This window comes from Tamandua tetradactyla, chromosome 14, assembly GCF_023851605.1.
Source record: "Tamandua tetradactyla isolate mTamTet1 chromosome 14, mTamTet1.pri, whole genome shotgun sequence".
NCBI lineage: Eukaryota > Metazoa > Chordata > Mammalia > Pilosa > Myrmecophagidae > Tamandua > Tamandua tetradactyla.
In genome coordinates, this window is record NC_135340.1 from 91883254 (window position 1) to 91901856 (window position 18603).

The following is an 18603-nucleotide window of genomic DNA, read 5'->3' on the forward strand; positions in this document are numbered from 1 at the left end:
TCATGGTTTCACAACATGTGTTTTAATCGTGGCTGAGCTGTCATCTATACAGAAAACGCAGCCCCGAAAGGCTAATGCGCAACTGCGAAGAAGTGGATAGTTCCTTCCTTTTAGAAGAGTTTGAAAAACTTTCAAGTGTGGCTGGGGGAGCAGAATCACCCTCCCCTCATCTTTCCTCCCTCCCTCCCTCTCTGGTCTTTGTTTTCTTTCTTTCTGTCTCTCCTTTCTTTCAGTCTTTCTTCCTTGGTCTTCATTTTTCTTTTCTTTTTTTTCATTCAGCAAGCACTTGTTGAGATATTATTATATACCCAACACCATGCCAGGGAAAGCTAAGCTCCTGGCCACAGAATTTCCATCTGGATAAAATACATTTAATTCACTGGGGAACTGTGAGAGGGCAGTAACCACATGGAAAGGGGGGAACTCACTGCTGAAATGTGTTTTTAATTTCTGAATCTTCTCACAGTGTCCTATATCAAAGGCAGTTTTTCAAGTTGGGTCACTCTGGCCTAGGGAGTATTTTTTGTCTTGAACTGAAGAGTGACTGAGATAAGAAATGAAGGGAAGAGATGTATGGTTTCTTCTCTTTCTAAAAGAGTGTCTTTAATCTGACTCTTTGGGCTAGGACTGGGTGTGTGCATGTCTGTAAACATTGTGCACAGGACTGGAGGGAAACAAGCCACAGCCCCTCTGGCCGGCAGCACCCTGGGCAAAAAGGAGCTGGTTGTGAAGTCGGTTTTGTATCCGACAGCGTCCCTCCTCTCTCTGTATCTCCTTCACGGGAGAGATGGTATCTCATTAATTTTCCCATCTCTATGCTTTGCTGGGACTTGGCACAGAGTAGGGGCATTTCTGTGTTCAGAGAGTGAATGGCTGGGTGAACGTCTCAAAGACCCCTTCCGACTAACCTTGTCTGCCCCGATACAAAGTGAAAGGTACCCGGGGGAGTCACTCCATCTAGGACCACAGAGCGCAGGACTGCAGGGAATGCACCCCTATCAGAGAGACATGGGGCCGCAGTGGGCTGCACTTGAGAGCAGAAGACAAAAGAACGTGCAGGACGCCAGGGGAGAAGGGCCCTGGCAGGGGCTGCTGCTCTTTCAGCATCCTGGAAGACAATGCTAATCCGTCGGTGCACAAGCACAGGTGAGGCTGCACTAACCCTCCCTGCACAGGTGCAGGCAAGGTCCCGCAACTAGACCCACACCCTTCTTGTGGGACAAAGGACAAGGCAGCACAGCCCTTCTCCTCTTAGTGTGTGTTACTTCCAAGATGGGGAAGGATGAAAATATAATCTCAAGAAGACTCTAGATAAATTCAAGACAGGCCCATCCTCCCGCCCGTAATTGTTCTGGAAGGATTGGCTGAGGCTCATTTCTCCTTCAATCCCAGTGCCCAGAGGAGGGCTCTTCAGACAGGAGACACTCAACAAATGTTTGCTGCACAATGAAATAGTTAGTTAACTGCACAAAGCTACATATAGAGAGATCTAAGCAGCGTTTTTTATAATAGAGAGAACAGCACAAAGACAATCAAGGATACAAATAAGTGCTTAAATTCTGGAGTGTCCAGAATTTGTATTCCAGATCTGCCAATTATTATCTGTGCAACCTTATGCAAAGTAAGGGGTTTTTCAAAGTCCCACTAGGTCACAGAATGTAACTCTTTTAATAGGGAACTGGATTTTCTTTACTAATATTTTGTTTAGAATTTTTGCATCTATATTCACAAATAGAAAAGGTCTGCCATTCCATTTGGTGGGGTCTTAGGTTGTGCTGACACGGTAAAAGGGATAGGCGTCTAGACGTCTTTTCCTACCCTCTGAATGGTTTAATAGTTTAAAATATGTCTATAAAGGCCTGAAATTATTTTTCCATAAAATCTTCTGGTCCTGGCATCACTGTTTTTTTTTTCTGGTCTCACTTTTGAGGTGGTTCTTTGAGAACTTTCCATTGCTTCCTTCATTATGTGTCTATTCTTTTTCTTTTTGCCTTTTCCTTTGTTAATTTTGATCACTTACATTGTGATAAAATTAACTTTCCATCCAAATTTTCAACTTGATTAGCATAGAATTGTCCATTGCAGGCTCACAATCTTTTCAGCTTTTGTTGATGCATAGCCTCTGGCTCCCAGAACCAGTCTTGTGCATTCCTACTCCTCTCCCTTCCTTGTTTCTTAGATTTGCTTGAAGGAGGGACATGCTGTGTAGGTCCGTGTACTGAATTCACGTGTAGGCCTAGACACGTATTTAACGCATCTACTACTGTTCTTTTTGGTTTGCTTTCCAATTTACTTATTTCTCCTTTGTTTTCCTTACTTTTTCCTTCCTGTTTTTCTTATATTAGTTTGGTTTTTTCATCTGTTTTCTGAAGTTTAATATTTTATTCCTTCACTTCCATCCTTTGTATTTTAGAAACGACAGCATTAGCAAACCTAGATGGAGGCTGAAATCCCACTCCAATTATTTAAATCGTTTGACCATGAAAATCGACTTAACCTCTCTGTGACTCTGCTTTTTTTCTGTAAAATGGGGATAATTATAGTAGCCTCTCTGACAACAGCATTGTGATGATAAATTGAAATACTGGATGTGAATCTCTTAGCACACTTTGGTGGGTGGTTATTATTGCCAATATTTAAAGCTAGAAATAATTCTCTGAATATCCCCTTGGTCACCACACATGAATTTTACACAGATCTAATTTCTGCAATTTTAGAAATGCTCTGCAATTGCAGCTCTTATTTCCAATTTAAACTGAGTTCTTTAGGAGACTGTTCTTGTTATTGGTGACTTCATGTGGTTCAATTTCCAAGATTTAGTATTGTTGTTCTTGTAACTTTTTACTAGAAAATTCTCTTGTAATGTTTTATTAGAAAACTCTAGTTAAATGCATCCTGGTCACAGGATATGACCTAGACACTTTTATTTGTTGGAATTTATTGAGGTTTCTTTGAAAGCCAGTATCTGATGTGACTAATTGTCTTAAGTGTTCTATGGACATTTGAAAAGAATAAGTATGGTCTGCTTGGACTTCCAAATATATATATATATTCTTAAATGCGATAGCTGATAGACAGACAGGATATCGAATTCAAAACCTTAAACCCTATATTTTGTCTAATTTAACCTGTAAAAGCTTAGAATTGGGCTGTGTGCATTGAAATCAGACACCACATCTGTAAGCATAGTTCTAACGCTTTTTATTTGACAGATGTCAATGCCTTTATTTAGTGCATAAAAGGTTCTGGTTTGTATGAAAATACATGATCTTTTTAACAGCTGCTTTGATTTTTTTTTGTCTGACAAAATTAACATCGTCACCTTTGTTTCTTTTAATTTGCATTTGCACAGTATTTTCCCATCCCTTTATTTTACTTTCATGTGATTTTTTTTTTGTATGCTGTATGGCAGGGTCACATTTCATTACTTTTCCATGTGAGTATCCCATTACTGCAGCGCCATTTTTTGAATTTTTGTTTGTTTGTTTTGCTTGTTTGTTTGTTTTTGGGGAAGTGCATGGACCGGGAAGTGAACCAGGGTCTCCGGCATGGCAGGGGAGAATTCTACTGCTAAACTACCGTTGCCCCCACCCCCATGTGATTTTGCTTTAAATGTGTCTCTTGAAAGAGGATATAATTGAATTGGGGGGAAGGGGTGTGGGAGTTTGTTTCTTTAGGGTTTTCCTCACCTTGTTTTAAATGAATGTGGATGTCTCTTTAAAATATGCAACCTTGTGCATATTTTGATAGTTAATTTTATGTATCAGCTTGGCTGGGTTATGGGGCCACCTGTTTGGTCAAGCACTAGTCTAGGTGTTGTTGAGGAAGTACTTCATAGACATGATCAACAGCACAACCCTTGATTTTAAGGGGATTACCTTTTAATAATGTGTGTGGGCTGCACCCAATCAGTGACGATCTTAAAAGCAAAAACAGGTTTCCAGAAGAAGAAATTCTACCTCCAAACTTCAAAGTCAACACCTGCTGTATGTCCAGGCTGCTGGCCTGCCCTGCAAATTGTGGACTTGCCAGCCCCCAAATTTGCATGAGCCACCTCCTTGAAATCAATCTCTTTACACACACACACACACACACACACACACACACACACACACCACTTCACACATATATCCTATGGGTTGTTCCATCCCCTCTGCTGGACGCTGGCTGGCACACCTGTCTTAATCGGTATATCTTTCTTCTGATACATTTTGGTTTGCTTTCTTCTTATGGCTTCTTGTTTGCTTCTCTTGCTTTCCAGGCAAGTTATTTGGACTTTCTTTGACTCCTTAGTGAACTGAAGGTTATACATCCAGGTTTTACTTTACAAGTGGCTACTTTTAAGATTTTTGAAAACTACATCTGCGCCTACATTTCTACTTCATCAATGCCAAGGGTGACACTGTATCTACGGCCCTGCCCTGGGTAAGGTGAGGTCCTAAGAACGCTCTTACTTCCTCCCTGAGTCCAGCCTCTCACTTTCTGGAATTCAGAGCAAATGATTATTACTGTACATTATGTATCATCTTTGTCAAAATTACTCTTAACATTTGCGTTCTTTCAAAATCCTGTCAACAACAATGACGAGATTTAATTTACAGCTAGTGTTGTTTTGTGAAATAGGGGCTAATTCTTCCATTATTATGGTCTGCTCCTAGCACCCTCTCTGGCCTCATATGCTCTGCTCCCTTCTTGAACTCTGTTCCACAGTAATATTCAACCTTTCCACCCCTGGGTGTCCCATGCTCTCTCTGGCCTCCCAGCCTCGGTACAGGCAGTTCCCAGTGCCACATATAATCTCTGGAGTCCTTGATTATGCTAAATTTTCCTCATTCTTCAGATCCCAACTTTAGATAAGATTTATTTAAAATAAAAACACGTATTTATTCAGACTCCAGTGCTGCCTCAGGGGCCCGTGCAGATGCTCTGAGAACCTTTCCTCCCACTGGCCTGGGATTACTTGCTCTCCAATGACTTGTCTAACCATTAATTACCTCCACGGAGCTCTCAGCTCCCTGCGGATGAGTCTTATCAACTGCTCAGTAAATATTTGTTGAACGACTTGGGAAGATTGCTTCTAACATGTAAGTGTTACCTGGTCAGGTAACTGTATAAAATGGAACCAGACGTCTTATAGAAGCTGCACTATATCTTCACCTGGATGGCCCCTTATGGAGAACCAAGAGTGCACCTCATGACTCCAAGTCTGCACAAATCTGGTGAGGTGGCCACACTTGTTTACATTATATTCTCGGTGACCCTGAAGATACACAGACTATTACACAGGCATAGAGAAGAGTGAGGTAAACTTTTTGTATTGCCATAAACAGAAGTAAAAAGGAAAAAAGCTATGTGTATGTGTGTGTGTGTGAAGATAGGAAAAGTCAGAAAAAATGTTTACCAAACTGTTATCTCTGAAAAGTAGGCTGGGAGATGCATGAAAACTGGTCACTATACATGTTACTAATTGCAAAATTCTTATCAAAAGCAAAAATTAATAAAGTTTAAACTAGAAAGTGGCAGTATCATAAATCAGTAATGAATTTTATATACCACTTGATTATCCTCTAAAAAGAAAGACAAAAACAAGAAATAAATGTAAAACAAACAAACAACAAAAAATGGCCTGCCTGCTGAGAGAACAGACTTAGGAGAAGCACTTAAAACACTGCGGCAGGGCGGGCCACGGGGGCTCAGTGGCAGAGTTCTCGCCTGCTGTGCCGGAGACCTGGGTTCGGTTCCCCGAGCCTGCCCATGCAAGAAACAAGAACCAACCAAACAAACAAAAGAAAACACTGTGGTAAACGACCAAGAGCCCCCTCCTTGGGGAGCTAATTGTGGGGGATTAAGTTAGCATCTGGGGCAGTGGCCTCTAAGTAGAACTTTGAGTATCCTCTAAGTAGGATATTCAAAGAAATAAATTGCAACAGAGTTTTGCTGTATTTTTTTCTTAAGCTCCGTGACTCCACGACCATCTTTTGCTCAGCGGTCTAAACGTGTGCTGAGGGTCAGACAGCAGGGCCAGGTCCTAGGAGGGCCGCACACTTGCTGAGCGGTCCTGGGCGAGTGACGCCAGTTCCCTGTTCCGGCGACATGTGACGGAGCTCAGGGTGGCCGGGGGCTCCAGCGAGGGCAAGCACGGAGAGGGTCTAGCAGTGTCTGGGGCATGGCGAGTGCTCAGGACATGGCTGGGGTGCTAAGTATCATGAATAACCATCGTTAGGGGTTGGACAACGGGTAGCAGGGACGTCTAGGAATGTGTGCCTCCCCCGGCCCACCCATCCCCTCACGCCCTCATCACGTCCTGCTCGGGGAAGATGCCCTCTCTGCAGTCATCAACACTGACCACCATTTCACCACGGGTCACAGAAGGAGAACAGCGAGTCCGAGGCAGGGAACAGGGGCCGCAGAGCCAGCAGCAGCAGCCAGGGCCGCCTCGGGAGGCGCGGCGATGGCTGATGGGCGCCCCTCGGACAAAGGTCCCGGGCGGCTCGGCCCGAAGCGGCAGCAAGCCCACGACAGCAGCAGGGGGGGCGCGGATGCCTCCCCGTGTCCTCAGGGAGCTGCACTTCCGCTCGGGGAGCACCTCCCCCCAGGAGAAACCAAACGCCTTCATCACCGAAAGAAAAGAAGAGATGGACCTTGGAACACGACCAGAGTGGGAATTAGTCATGGGAGCCCCGTCTAGGGGGCGCAGAGGGACTGACGGCGGACAGCACGGTCTTCCCGCCATGTAAGGCAGCCCACCGCGGGGAGCCCCGGCGCCGCTGCCTTGGCCTGCCCTCCGCCTGCCCTCCGCCTGCCCTCCGCCTGCCCTCCGCCTGCCCTCCTTCCCCACCCCTGGGCCCACAGTTGAGGCACAGGGCTGAGGCATCTGGAATCTCCGAACAGATGCCCCCTGGGCTGCAGAGTGAGGGCAGCGCCCACCCCAAGCTCCCCGTCTCGCTCGGCAATGAGGTGGAACTGGGACCCTACCCAGTGGTTCGACTTCTGCTCCAGTCCCAGCCCCAGCACCACTTCCAAATATGAGGAGACATTCCAGCAACCAAGACCCTCCCCACTCAAGTCAGCAGACCTACCTGCTGCCTCGGCACACCCCTCTGGCGCCCACCTACCTCCCTGCACGGCCCCCAGGGCTGCCACCTCCCTCGCGTCTCTCTGCAACCGCCCAGCAGGGACCAGCACCGCGTATCCCAGGACAGCTGGGGGCTCAGCCCTGAGTCAGAGCCGGCAAAGAATGAGAACCGGACGCCCCTTTCTCCTATCAAGGCCGGTGTCCAAGGCAGAGCCCAGCTCCTGCGGCCAGGACACTGTGAGGGAACACTGTAGGCACCACCTGCTCTGGACAGGTGACTCAGGGCAAATGTGTCCAACCCGGCAGGCATTTGCTCCACGATTCCCCACCTGAGCCATCTGACTTCTCCACATGAAGAGACTCGGTCCAAAAACTGGGCTGCCAGCACTGGGCAGCTCCGCCTCGGAACAAAGGCCACCATCTGCTGGGCTGGCAGAAAGCACCCAGGAGGCCGGTCCAGCCCAGAGCCGCAGCGCCACAGCGAGCATCCGCAGTCCAGCCCTGCTCGGCCACAGCCTTCCTCGGGCCACCCAGAAGCGGCTGGGAAGGCAACTAGCCTCGCCCAGTGTAAACACTGTGCCCAGAAAGGGATGCAGACCCCGGGGAAGGGCCTTCCAGCCACGGCACCTGGACACCTGTGCTCACCAGGCCCTCCAGGGGATTCTGCTTTCTGCTCGAGTTTGGAAACCAATGACCGTAACTTCTGACATCTAGAGCGCGCTGAAAACCACAGCACAAAGTGGCTTTACGTGTCCCATTAGGATGGATGCTGCGTGCCCAGGATGCCGCCCTGATGGCCCCTTTGAGAACCAGCATCATCCAGGCACATACCAAGAGTTTCATTGATCTTGAGGTGATATCTTCATTTGTTTAAAAGTATTTATGCCTCTATATTCTTCTGATGATTTTACCCTTTATTTTCTTAATTACAAAAGTAAAACAGGTTTGTTTGTCATGACAAATGAAAATATCCAGAGGGCAAATGGAAAAGTGCATTTTTTTTAAAAAAGCAACACAATAGATTCATCTCTTATTCTAATCAGACAGCAGCAAAATGAAGAGGGTAGGGCCTGGTGTCAGAGCAGACTTGAGGCTCAGCTTCTGTGCTCACTGGCCCAGGGAATTTGGGCAAGTTCCTTTACCTTTCTGAGACTCAACTTCCTCATCCACAAAGTGGGGACAATACCCCAACGTGTGTACCTGACCCGACTGCTCAGAGGTCTGAGCAGGGAGCTGTCAAGAGGAAAATACCAGCATTCCTTAAAAACCCTCAGGCACAGTTCAGGCTTACACGGTTTAGGTCACGGGAACTGCATTGTCATTGTGCAGAATATAATTTAACAATTTCACTTAGAAATGTAATGCCATACTATAACTGTGATAAATTCTCTATTTGACACTTTCAAACTAGAACTGGAGAAGGCTGAGGCCAGGATGTTATGATTTAATCCAACGGCCTCATCCACGGATGGAGACACTGAGATCCAGGGAAATTTGGGGGCCATGTCCAAGGTCACGTGGTCTCCAGACTCCTGCTCAGGCCCTTACTCTCCCCACCAGCCCACAACAGCAGATTCAAGCCCAAGGTCGACTCTCCCTGGGAACTCCAGCCCACTTCCATATGGGCCATTTTCACTCCCTCTGGCCTTCCCTTCTTTCAGCTTGTACCGGCTAGGCTTGCATCCTTTCGAAGTACTCTTCCAGCACGGATTTCCCAAACAGCTCTTACACCACTAGTGCTAGCCCCTGGTTGTCTGTGTCTCCCATGTGCCAACTCCCCCATTCACGTCTCCAGACCCGGACCCCCCCTGAGTTCTGAACTCTCTTTTTCCTACAGTCTTTCATATCTCCACCTAGGGGTCTAACAGGCATTTCAAAATCAATGCCACTGAAATGAAATTTTTCGTGTCCCCCAACAAAAGCGGCTCCTCTCCTGGACTTGCATTTCATGGTAGCTGTCACCACTACCCACCAAAAGCCCAGAATCCGGGAGTTGAGAACATGGGCTCCGAAGCCAGGCTCCCTGGGTGCATACCCAGTTGTGTCCCGGGCCTGGTGCATGGACATGGGCAGGTGAAGGGCACCTCTCTCAGCAGTGATTTTCTCATTTGTAGAATTGTTATTGCCCTAAGATCACAGGGTTGTTGTAGGACTAAGTGTTGAAAGCTTTGTAAAGTTCTTAGAAAAGTGCCTGCCAGGAATAAGCCCCGAATGAATGTTAACGTCTGCTAATCTTGGATTCTGCCCTTTCTCCGCCCTCCAGACACATTTAGTTCATCAGCAATGCCATTCACTCTACCTCCAAAAGACAGCCCCAAACCACCCACTGCTCTCCATCCTCACGGCCACCGTTCTCGTTCAAGCCATCATTGCCTCTTGCCTAATTATTGCACTAACTTAACTGGATTTCTAGGTCCCACTTGTCCACTTTCCACATAATGTCCAGGTAAACTTTAAAAAATTACAGGTTGAATCTTGACACTCAACTACATAAAACCCTCCAAGGACTTTGCATAGCTCTTTCAAAGTAAAACCCAAGCTCCTCACCATGCCTCGAAAGACTTTCCATGACCTTGCCCCTGTGCATCTTCCCAGCTTCAGCTCCCACTTTCCTCCTGCTTGCTCCCTGCATTCCAGCCCCCCTGACCTTCTAGCTCCTCCAACAGGCTTGGCCCATCGCACCCTAGCTTTTGCCTTAGCTGTTCCTTCCTCCAAGAAGGCCCTGCTTTCAGATCTTCATATGGTTGACTGCTTCCTGCCTGGACGTCCTAAATGTGGCCTTCCCTGACCAGTCCACCCAAGGTAGCACCAGGAACTCCCCAGGACAATCCTCTCTCCCATATTCTCTATAGAACTTGTCACATCGGAAGGTGTCTTGCTAATCTATTTGGATTCTTTTGTATCATCTGCCTCCCCTGTGTAGAATATAATCCCTGTGTGCTGCAGGCTCAGTAAACATTTTCTGGATGAATCAACACATAACTGAATAGAAACTTAAGTGGCTAATGCCATGGAATGAGTTTCTACATTTGTCCATATTTTAGCATTTACAAAGAGCTCCTACAGACATTTTCTCAAGTCTAATTTATGTGACTTATCTCAGGTTTAAACAGAACTTGAAAAACACATTCACCCTCTCTCCCAATGCCTCAAGGCCACAGGTTAGGAAATAGTGAAAAAGTTCTTTCTAGGAGAAGAGCTTTTAGTTCCAAGAGCACTGACAACCCTTTGGACTGGACAAGCAGAGTCACTCTGTTTAATTAATAGCTACGGGACAAAGGCAAAGCATTTGGAGAGACAGAGAAACTTGACTGCCCAAGAGCAGTAACAACTGTCATTTATGCAGCACTTGCTATGAACCAGATGCTGTGCGAAGCCCACCCACCGTAACCCTGTAGGGTTGGTACCCACCAACCAAATGGAGTTGGGATCCCCATTTTCCCACGGAGGAGGGCAGAAAGCAGGAGCACAAGGTGGTAAGATAATTTAGCCAAGGTCCCGAGCCAGGATGTGAACGCAGGTTATCTGATAACAACAGTAATCCTGCCCTTAAGACAAAAGTCAAATAAGCAAGCCATGGCAGGCAGAGAACTTTGGCCCAATCACATGAATGGGCTTAGAAAGGGTTAAGCAGAAGCAGGTAGGGGTGTCAGGCTGGAAGGGGCGCTCTTAAGGCCAAGATCAGCACGGCTTGTGCAGGCTCCCAGCTGCCCTGGCAACAAGAAAAGGCCAGGTATTCACGGAAGATGGTCACACCCAGGAGAAGGCAGGCGGCCCTCCCACTCAGGTCCGTATGCTCAGGTGGGGCCTCTCTTACACGTGTTTGGGGGCAGGTGAGTCCCTCATTTTTCCTGCTCTTTCAGGGTAGGAGAGAACTCCCCCAGCCAGGGCACCTGGTCCCTCCGCGGCACTTGCAGACTGAGGTGGCGCATGCCCAGCCATGCAAGGTGGCTCTCCGCCTGCGTCTCAGCCTTCCTGTCCACGCGATTTTCAGAGCAGTGTTGCTTCCTGCCTTGCCTTGGGAAGCAACATTTTTAAATATGAAGAAATCCCTATTTTTTTCTTTCTTAATTTGTTATTATCATAACATGAGTTACCCAGTAAGTAAAAATGTTAAATCCCTGCGCAAGGTTACAGGCTTGTCCTCCACATACATCTTACACTCCAGCAAGGAAAAACGACTTGAAGTTCTCCAGATGCTTCATGTCTTCTCCTGCCTCTGCACCTCTGCACATGCTGCCCTTTCTAAATCCACAAGTTTCCATTCCCTATGTCCTGGCTAATTCTCATAAGGTTTTCAAAGTTTGGGTCAGTCACCTCCTCCGGGAAGTCTTCCCTGACTCCCTCTTCCCAACTCACAAATTAAATTAGGAGCTGCCCAAAGCCCCCATGCTGACTCTATGGTTCCTGCACCGCTTATCCAGTAAGCATATGTCTCTTGACGTCAGGACAGAGTGTCTGTCTGTAGCCCTAGACTCCAGCACAGTGCCTGGCACAAAACAAGTGTAAGACACTTGCTGAGAAAAGGGATGAGGAGAGGAAAAGAAAAAAGGGAAAGGCAGGTGGGAAGGAAGAGGAAAGGAAAAACTGAAAGCGAGATCTCTGTGGTCCATGCATAGACACAGATATAATGCGGACACACAGACAGTGGGTTCCAACGGGGGACCTGCCCATGCGTGCATGTGAGTGCTAACCACAGGAGGCACGCATGGGAAAGAGCACGGCTCCAGTAGGTCAGCAGCTTGAGTTCGGATCCCGAGTCTGCCACTAATTAGGGCTGTACGACAGGGATAAGCCACTGCTCCTTTTTGAACTTCAGCTCTCTCGTTCGTAAAATGGATTATCAATGGATTTAAACATGAATGCTTACAAAATGGGCTCACGCCACCTGAGACGTGGTGACTCACCAAATATCAGCTCCGTTTTCCCTCAAGCCAACCCCATGCCCAGTGCCCCAGACATCCTCAGCAACAGGAAGGGAAGTCGGACAGGGCACCAGAGCCAGAAACAGCAACACTTCAACCTTCTCCCTCTCCACTCAAAACATCATAGCAATTCAGACACAATTCGGTACCTCCATGCTCCACTGCCCAAAGCCCATGTGGCTGCACCCAGGGAGGGGTGCACCCGATCTGCTTCCCGGAGTAGTGTGGGCTGCAGTGGGAAGGGCACAGGCTCGTGAGACTCAGCACCCACAGAAGCCCCAGCTGAGCCTCAGGACACTCAAGTCTGCACAGAGCTTGGCACAGTTCTCCCCACCACTCAAGGGTGTGTCTCCCAAGCGGAGCACCTGTTTCATCTCCTCTGCCCTGGCCTGTTCCCAATGCCACTATCAGAACCCAGGGCCTTCCCTTGACTCACGTCCAGCACCCCCGGAGCTGCCGTCTCTATTTTGCTACCCTTGGTGCTGCTTCCTTCTCAAGGAGCCCAGCAAGTCTGCACTCGAACCTACCCGTGAACCTCTCGGAACACTCACAAGCCGGGGCTCTGGCCCCACTGCTGACAAAGGACACAGCAGAACCTGCACTTTAGTTAGCCAGGCCTTTAAGGTGGTGACACGTGGTATAGTCTCATGAAAAGCCGAGAGCACCCTAGAAGAGGCACGGAGGGCTTTCTGGCTGACAGTAACGCTCTACATCTTGACAGGAGGTTCCCTTACACAGGTGTAAACACGGCGCAAAATTAATTGAATGGTGCACTTAAAATATGTGCATTTCATCAAATGTAAATCTGCCTACAAAAAGAACAGTAAAAATATATTGAGCTTAAGTCAATGATGTGTTTAAGGTACAGTGTAGCAGCACCTGAAGCTTGCTTTGAAATGCATAAAAAAATAAAAGGGTTCATGGATGGGTAGAGGGAGGAGAGATAGAGAGCATGGGATAAAGCAAGCGTAGTGGAAACTTCCTTGTTGAATCTACATGGTGGGTGTAAGTATGTTGACTATGCATTCCTTTTCACTTTTCTGTATGTTCGAAAAATTTTAGAATAAAATTTTGGAAAAATAAAAACAAAATTGAAAGCAAGCTAAAGCGTAATAACAACAGGGAGTGGTTAAATAAATTACAGCTCAGGTACCTACTGTGGTTACCTGGCGCTTTAAGAACGGTGGCTCACAGGTTAACTTTGCAGCAACAGAAGAGTTATCCTTAACCTGACGTCGAGTGAAAATACACATGTGCAAAAAGTGCACGTGTACGTGTGGGTGGCGCTACTGTTATCTTTCAGTGGCAGGACAGCGCGCTGAGGGCACAGCTGATGCCACGGCCCTGCCTGGGTCCAAATCTCAGTCCCGCCACTTGCCACGTGGTTGACCTGCTGTGCCTCGCTTGGGTTCACGTCTGAAATGCAGAGAACAGTGCTTGCCCCATAGGGTGGTTTGGGGAGAGCAAATGAACTGGAGCCCTTAACGGCCCCCACCAGGGACGGTGCCAGTATGCATCGGGCAGAAGAGAGCTGCTGCGACCACAGGGAGACGCTCAGGTGCACAGCCAGGGGCCTCACGACTATGCCTGCACACGCGGGTGATGGCCAGCAGGTGTGGCGAGCACAGGCAACTGGCTGGAACCCACAGAGAACAGCTCATCAGGCCTTGCTCTGCCAGCAAAACAGCCCTCATTTCCTGAGCTGCATCACCACGATTATATTTTAAAAGACCCTGCAAGAAAAAACAGGCTGGATGGGTGTGTGATAAGAAGGCTCACAGTGGCCAGGTTACACTACTAAGGTTTGAAGTGATTTCCTCTCTCAACCCTGCTATATAACGTGCCGTTCCTCTCCGTCCCTGCCCTGACCCGACTCCCACACATCCTCAAACAGCACCTGCTCTGGGAGGCCCTGCCTGACCCACCGGACTAGGCCAGTCCCCTGACAGAGTGCCCCAGAGCACATCGGCCTCTTTGCAATTATATGTGTGGGTGCAGGTGTTTGTTCAGTGCCTCAATAAACCCTCAGAGCCCAGCACAGTGCCTGATACATGCAATGCTCTAAGTAAATAATTTGTTGAAAATGAATTCCAGGTGTTTTGCAGAATGAAAAATAAATAGGAAATTGGGGGAAGGTCCAATAAAATAAATCCAGCTACATACATACATGCTTGTCCAGGGCACATTAACCATCAGAGATGTACAGCAGAGTCTCAGGTGGATTTATCTTTCCTGGGAGAAGTGGCAGGCTGAGAGGGAATTCCCCTCAAACCCCACTCCCCCATCCCCCAGCCTTAAGCAGAGACCCCCTCTGCTTCTCACTTGCCCAGCCCCTCCCTGCTGCCAGTAGGGCATGGGGAGTCACAAGGGTCTCCCCATGTGACTGGCTGGGACGCCCCAGTTTCTTGGTTCCCATCTTCTAGCAGAAGGAATTGAGGCATGTGTTCTTGTGACCAGACTGCCATGGTGGACACAGCCGTCCACCGCCTTCTCACGCTCAGATTCTTCCTCTGCAACGTGGCAGAGCTGGAAGCATTCTCAGAGGCCAGCCCTAGTCCAGTCCCCTTCCATCCACTCTGTACACAGGCACACGGGGTCGCAGACATGGAAAGGGGCACACTGCTGTGCAAGAATTTAACTGGACACGTTCAATTACAGCCCAGTTGTCCAACAGCTGAACTCGTAAAGCTGCTGCATTTGCATCTGAAGGTTGGAAGTAAAGACACACAACTGCTGTAGGGTTTGATACAGCCAGATTTTGTTTCATTTAATTCTGTAGCCTTACAAACCTTCTGCTATAAAATCTCACCTGACTCCCTAAATCCTTGCACCCCACCCCCCAGTCCCCTCTCTGCAGGGACATCAGTATTCACGCTTGCCCCTTCCTCTGCCATCTCTCACCCAGTCCTAGCCACCCTGCTCCTGACGCAGTCCATGGAATCACCCCCTCCTCGCACCCCACACCCCAGTCCCCCACTTCTCTTTCTGCACTTCGTTTCAGCCTGCCCCCCGTCTACCCAACCACAGTCCTTCTGAACATCCCAATCCCACTTCTTTCCCTAAGGAATTTTTTTCCAGGCATATCCTTTGCTCAAGAACCCACAATAAGCTACACTCGCCCTCCGACCTGGCACTATAATCTACTCATCTCAGCTCCCACTACTTGGCTCACATCTTCCCCTCGAGCTGAGCCCAAGTTTTCTCCCCCTTGCCCCTCTCTCTCGACTCTGAAGTACAAGACCTCTTCTCCTCTCTGACTGATTTAAGTTGATATCCCCTCCTGAGGTCTCTGTTTCCATTTTCTGGGTCTAGTCAATTCCTTTAAGGCTCATGAAGCCTTCCCTGAAATGCCTCCTCCACGTTCTGTTAGAACGTACAGTCAGAACCACTCTGAAGAACATTTAATTACAGACTGTCTCATGCAGTCTGCGTTGGCCTCAGCGTTATTCTCCCAACTAATCCGTGAATCCCCTGAGGGTAGTCATTATGCCTCATATTCTCTCTGAGTTCCTCCAGTCTCCAAGATGGTAACTTCCCCATAAATATTACCGAACTAAATGGTGACATAAAGTGAAGATCTCTGGGCCAGGAATCTGGAAACTGGATTCCATGTCCAGCTTGCCTCAAATTTCTTCTCTGATCTTGGGAAATCATTTCCACTGAGCCTCAGTTTCCTCACCCGTTAAATAGCCAGTTACTAACATCTACCTCTCCTAGAAAGGAAGCATGCAGACTGCCTCTTACCCAGTCCTCCCCACAGGAGAGTCTTCTCACAAATAACGGTGAGAGGCTGAGCTGGCTGAGGCAGGGGGCCCCTTTCGTCACCTCCACTCAATGAGGGAATGAGTCCAACCCAACAGTGGGTGCAGTTGAGGCCACGCTGTGGATATCTTTTGCTCAGTCTATTTTGGATTGAGCACACCTTTCTTCTGTAAGAAGTCTCTGGAGGCTGGAGCTGTCAGGAGCTCCAGGGACACCCAGCGTTTCTCAACGTGGGCTCCAGAAAACGGGAGAACTTGACTTCAGTGGGAGCAAGAGAAAAGCAGGTGGCAGGGCTCCGTGGGTCCCAATCGTTTTAGCCAGACAATCTCCACGTTTTCCTCCTTATATACTAAACTTTTGCACATTGATTTGAAGAGAGGCTTCTGCTGCTAAAATAACAATGGCGAAATCCCAGTCAGCAGGCCCCCACTCAACAGTTAGGTCCCATCAGGCTCTCCTGGGTTTTCCTCGCTTTTTCTTGGTCCCCCTGCCTAAACCATGGCTCCATCACAGCCTTCCTATTTCTGTATATGATGCCACCATGCACTTAGCTGCTCCAGCAGAAACCTGTGAGTCCACCCTCAGTCTTTTTTTCTCACCATCAGCAAGCCCAGTGACTTTCAGCCCCGTAATGCATGTGTCATCTGTCCTGGTCTCTCCATCCTTAAAGCCAGCACTTTGGTTCACGTGACCATCCTCTCTTACCAACTCTCTTCATTTCTGTCTTGTCCCACTCTGCTCTCCTCAGCAAGACCTGACTTCCCAACAGACAAATCAGAACTGGCCATGCCCTGCTTAAAATCCTTCAATGGCTACCCGCTGGATATAAAAGAATAAACACAAACTCTAATCCAGGCCCACTGAGGACCACACAATAAGGTCTCTTTCTAGCTCTGACGTTGGCTCTTTTTTTTTTCTTTTTAATGGTTGCATTTATTCCATAGTAAAGCTATACTTTAATTTATTTAGCCAGTCCCCTAGTGATGGAAACTTTCCCCGGTCTTTTGCTATAACAAACGTTGTTGCGCTAAATGTCCCGGTACAAGCATTTCTGTGAATATGTGTGAGCACATCTGTAGGCTCTATTCCTAAAAGTGTGATTATTGGGTCAAGGATTGTAGGTCTTTCTCATTTTTTTATTTATTAATTTAAAAAATTAACAACAAACAAACAAAAATATTAACATATCATTCCATTCTACACATATAATCAGTAATTCTTAATATCATCACATAGTTGCATATTCATCATTTCTTAGAACATTTGCATCGATTTAGAAAAAGAAATAAAAAAACAACAGAAAAAGAAATAAAACAATAACAGAAAAAAAAAAAGATTATACCTACCGTACCCCTTACCCCTCGCTTTCATTTATCACTAGCCTTTCAATCTAAATTTATTTTAACATTTCTGACGTTGGCCCTTGACACTCTCTCCTTTGCTCGCTTTGCTCCATCAGCCTGAACTTCTTCTAATTCCTTTAACAAACCAAGGTGTTTCTGATCTTGGGGTCTTTGCCGGAAATGCCCACCTCCCCATCCTTTATAGAGCAGCCCCTTCTCATCTGTCAGGTGTCAACTGAAACATCACCTCCTCAGAAACTCCTCGACAGCGACCTCTCTCCACACGTCTCCATGGTGGCGCTCCAAAACGCCGCCCCCAATCATGTCTTTGTGCTGCTCTGTTCTTCAATCTGCCTCCCCAGGACATAAGGCAGGGGCCACACGGGTCCTGGTCATGGCGTCCCTAGCAAAGCACAGCTCCAGGCCTGTAGCAAATGGCCAGTAAATATCACCCCGAGACCAAGGCACTCCTTCCCAACTGACCTAAGAGTGGCCACAGACAGCTCAGAGCTGAGTCCCTCTCCAGGAACTGCTCTCAATCAAGCAGCTGCCTTGCCCAGTGTGGCCTGGGCCCCAGGGGCATCTCATAGCCGATGACTGGCCAATGCAGGGGACATGCCCCATGGCATCAGCTGAACCTCGGCTGCAGCCGCGACACAGTCCACCTTCTCCTTCTGTCTCCTCACTCCTTACAGGTGTGCTCCCAAGGGCACACACTAGCGAGCTTCCTTCACAGACCTCTGTCTCAGAGTCTGTTACCAGGGAAGCCTGACCCAGGACAGTGATGCCCCGGAGATAGGAAGTGGCAAACTTCCCTGTGGATGAAAGTGAGTAAAATGATCTCATCAAGCATTGAGCACCTACTGAATACCAGGTCAAGTCCTGTCCTCGAAGAGTCTCCAGTGTGAGTAACTGCACCCATGTATTTTACCACCCTAAGGAAATTTTCTGAATGCTTATCCCCACTTCCTGCAGGAGAAAGAGGCCAGGCGCTCTCTTGAGCCCCTGGGTTCTGTTTCACTCACAGGCCCCTGAAGCTGGGGGCCGGCTGCTATACAAACATTGGAGAATGGCATGCTTGTCAATCTCAACTGGCACGTTCTCACTAATGCATATATATTCAGCTCCGGCCATTTCACAAGCTTTATCTTATTTAATGTTTCTCTAGTCCTGCCCTACTTTGCAAATGAGGAAACTGAGCCAGAGAGGGGTTAAAGAGCTTTCCCCAGATCAAGTAGCCTGTCACTCTCGAGCCGAGATTCCATGCCAGGCAACCAGACCCCACGGCTCCACTCAGTCCCCACTGCCCAGGACCTTTCCTCGGCACTCAGCAGACCCCAGGGTTCTCGCCATATCTCTTTGGAGCTGGAAATATCAGAATGTGCCTTTGACTCGCCTCATTTTCCTCTTTAAAGAAAACCATGTGTTTGTTCTCTTATGCCAAAGTTACAACAGACCTGAAGTTTCGCCAGTGTGGACTTTAAAGTCAGGCAAAGGG

The 18603-nt window shown here is 47.9% G+C and overlaps 1 protein-coding gene across 6 annotated transcripts in view; it reads right to left on the reverse strand.

The window, feature by feature from the left end:
• Positions 1-18603, reverse strand: part of IL16 (interleukin 16) — a 130707-nt gene that overhangs the window by 111358 nt on the left and 746 nt on the right. The gene's annotated exons all lie outside the window — the stretch shown is intronic.